Here is a 4,554-nt window from a genome sequence, read left to right on the forward strand (position 1 = left end):
TTTGTTAATATGTCTAGGAGATATAAACTTTCTTTAAAAAAATAGAATAAAAAAGTTAGCCATATATGAAAGTTCTCTAGAAAATATATATAAATTTATGATCATTCACCTATCTCCTCATTAACTAAATGTAGAAGTATTTCTTCTTCTCTTCCCTCACCTATCTATGCATTTGTTTGTATTATTGGTTGCATCCTTGAAAGAAGGATATGTAGCATAAAGTGATGAATTTCATAAAACAATTGTGACATTTGATGCAATGTGGAGAGAAAACATCTATAATGTGAATACTTGACAATTGTCAACTACAAGTCTATTCTTCAAAACACAATTTATATCTTTGGATAGTGTGAGTTATTGGTCAAGTATTTTAAATGAAATCAACCTTAAAATATGGAATTTCTTAAAAATAGATCATACTTCTCTACTACCCCATAAATTATAGAATATTCCAAGACATCCTCTTTTGAAAATTAAGACACAAACCTTTCTAACAAACAATCATTTTTAAGTCAAAAGAATTTGGAATAAATATTATTAATACCAAAGATTAAAATATAATGATGTAAGTACCTAATCACCAATAAATATTATAATTTATTTTCTCTTCATTCCATCTTTTCCATACAAAATTGTCCTCATTTGTGAACTCTAAAAAGGATCTTAGATAGGCCTTTACCATTTATTTATAGGAACGTTGATTTCCCTATAAATGAAGGATTAGGCCATTTTGAGAAAATAAGATAACAAGGAGAGGAGAGGAAACATAAATCTTGGGAATGAAAAATGATTGTGTATATAATAGTTTTGTAAAGACTCAAAATTCATGCCTCCCAAATTCATAATTAAATGCCTAATTACCCTTCCAACAAGAAAAAATAAGGGAGGAAAATATTTAATGTGGGTTGTAGATAGAGGCACACCAACACATGTGCAAGGTCTAAGAGCTATGATTTTAGAGGACCTATTTTTGTCCACACCTAACCACGTGACCCGTTGTACACATTAATTAATATTTAAAAATTTAAGAAAATAAGATACATTTAATAAATTTTCATAAAATAAATCATTTTAGGTGATTTTGTTTTGTATATGCATGAATAAAACATTTACTTTCTTTCTTGTCAAACAATCAACTTGTCGAACTCATTGACATGTTCTACCATACACTTGATTGGGTTTCTTATAAAAAAAAGGAAAAGGATGGGGAAAAAATGAGAAACACATTGAATTAGATATAGAAAATTTATTTATTTAATGACATGAAGCTCACCACCTCAACCATGAGCTAAATTAATAAAAAACATAACAAAATTCTAGTCCATCAACATAGAAAATGTTGATAATTGCCAATGTCGTGCAAGTATTAACACCACTATTGCCTATGTAGATATGACCCCCCAAAATTTATTAGACATGAACCTATTATAAATTTTCTACTACCCTATTTCTTCATCACACCTTAAGTATACCTATTCTAGTACTACAACATTAAATCATTGTAGTTAAAAAAATGATTAAGGCCACAAACAAATATTCAAGCATAACCAATCTAAATTTAAAGTAGAAATCACAAAAATTTTGAAAGTAAAGATTTAAATTCAAAATTCAAATTGAAGACAATGTCAAAATTAAAGACACTGCATAAACACAATAATCTTGTAAAATAAAACTAGGTTATAAATCAAATGATTTATCTCATTCATGTCATTCAATATCTGTCAAAGAGAAAAATAAAGAATAAGATAGGAAAAAAAAAAAACTCAAGTTCATTTTCAAGGTATGTAAATGTTTAATATTGGTTCTTATTTTTCTTATATTATCCTCGCTATTTAATATTATAATATTTCTATGTTTAGTATAATATATTATTAATATTAAATAGCGAGGATAATATATGTTAAATAGAAATATATGTTTAATATTTCTATGTTTAGTATAATATATGTTTAATATTTCTATGGATCTACCATTTGTCCTTTTTCATTCTTGCTCATTTAATTTTATTTTAAGCATTGGAAGGTGTAGAGAGACAAGAAAAAATATGAGCTTAGGACTCTCGCCTATGCCTATGGTTTTGTTGAAAAGGACTTAAAGGCATTTAGGAAAATGTAATTGGAAGGTGTGAAGACAAATTCTACAACTTTTGTTAGTATGATTCTTTTCTATGTGAAAAAGGGAGCTTTAAAGTAGGGAAGACATTTTTGGGCCAAATGTGGAAGCATAAACAAGGTGCATAAAGTTTGGGGAATATTATATCTTAAGAAATTCTAGCACCATTGTATCTCAATGCCTAAACACCAATTTTCAAACAATAAAAATATGCCACATAAAAAGAAGGATACAATATACTATCATAATAATACTATACACAAAATATTTGGCTGATAAAAAGAATGAGAAACTACCTATTTTTACATGAAAAAGTGAATAGATTATATAAAAATGGAGACATTCATTCAATGAATATAAACTTAGATGGGTATTGATTAAATGAAGAAAAATTGACATGGGAATTCAATACAATGGGAGTATGAAATTGGCAAGATTAATATGGTTGTTTCAACATCATAACATTAAATATAGTCTATAAAAGATGGCATATGATGAAAATGCAGTAAAGTTAGAGAAACTCCCTTTGACATACATAGAAAAACCAAAAGGCAATAAAAAGATGGTGTATTGTATATTTCTCTATAATATTTTTAGATAATATATGTTATTGTATTACGTTAACATTTCCTTTGCTTTTTCCCTTTTCTTTTACCAATTTTTTTTGCAAGCACGACTGCTATAGTTTGATAGCTCTTTTTTTCCCCTTGATTTCTATCACAAAACACACAAATTGTCTTAAACCTAAAGGTAGTTGTTTGTTCGATTTCCATCTCCATCGATCTCAAAAGATTTCACTTTCCCTACCAAACCTTGTTAGAAAAATTAAAAAAGAAAAGAACAAAACAATGAGATAAATTCCTCCTACTAGTATGATTAATAAAACTAGATGGAAGGCTTACGTTACTAAAAAGGCTTTGCAAGATTTTAAAATATGTAATTGGTGAGTTTCCATGCTCTATTTTAAAGCCTCCATAATATAACAAGCAGGAAGACCCTTGGCAATAAGCTTAATGTTTTCTTTGTAATATATAGTAGTTAAGAAATTCAAATATTTGAAGTAGAAAACATACAAAACTTCCATGATAACCAACATTTTTCCACAAAACATGAATATAAAGCATAAAAGAAAATCAATAGCATAGAAGTAGAAACATTCCATACTACAAGATATGGTCGTAATGATAAAAAGAAGCTTCACGGAGAGTACAATGCATGAACTACCTTCACTTGATGACAATGGGAAGGCAACAAGGTGGTGAAAGGACACACATTATCATTCTATAGTGACATTTCAAAGCATTAACTATTCTAGGTATCCTAAATTTTGATTTAGTTTGCTTTCATTTATCTCCTTTCTCTACACTATTTAGGCACTTTGACTTTCTCTCACCCCTACTCTTGTTCTTCTACGTTAAAATAGAATAACGAGAAAGCAACTTAAGAGAGACCCAATGTAATTAAATATTTTAAAATAGAACAATATATTTTATTTGTAATAAGAATTTTCTTTAAAAAAACCTTTTAGTGTGCACAATTTGAAGAATGGATAAAAATATAATAGGAAATTATATCATATTTTCATGTTTCACAAAAATGAAAATTTAAGAGTAGAGTTAAATTCAACACAGATGGCTTCTATGGTACTCTACACACATGTTATAAAGAGATACAACTTGTTTCATCTGTTTACCATTTGAATAAAATCATTATTCCCTCTAATGTTAAATTCTTTCAAAACTACTTAATTTCTTTTATTCAAGTTTTTTAATTGCTAATAAAAAACAAAGTTTGTAGTGTCCAATAACATCTCATATAAACATATGTAATGTTTTAAGTCTTCATCTAATATAATTATCACTGAAAAAAAAATTAAAATGGAAAAGTGTTTAAGCCTTTTAAAAGTGAAAATATAATAAGCATTGACCAAATATTTGACCTATTACAATGACTGACACATTTTGCTATGAAAAAAAGAACTAGCAATCACTTGTAAAGTATAAGTTTATTGCACAGTCTCTATGATTTTGCTTAAATAATTATAATTAGCCATTTAGTAACATGGAGGAGCAAGTGCCCATAGAAAGATATCACCAATTTCATACTGAAACAATTAATATTCTTTGTGAGCTAAGCAAAATTTCCTAGCTATTTTACCAATTATTTTAAGAGGAGCATAATCTAAAAGGAATATAATTAATTAGCAAGATTATACATGGGTAGAAGGAAGAAGTTGGATCTCAAAACCTTGTAAGTCCACCTATTGAGATCTTACTCCTTTATAAATGGGTGCATGTTTTTTTTTCAAAATGGGCATCTAACTTTGAAAATGGGCTTTTGTATTATAAAAATGGGTGCAAATATTTAAAAGCTAGCACCCATATTAGGCTCGGATGCTTGGTGCTAATTTTGAAAAATTTGTGCCTATTTTTAAAAAATTGG

The sequence above is a fragment of the Cupressus sempervirens genome, chromosome 4 (genome assembly GCF_028749045.1).
Source record: "Cupressus sempervirens isolate cs-2001-9-10 chromosome 4, ASM2874904v1, whole genome shotgun sequence".
NCBI classification, from domain to species: Eukaryota; Viridiplantae; Streptophyta; class Pinopsida; order Cupressales; family Cupressaceae; genus Cupressus; species Cupressus sempervirens.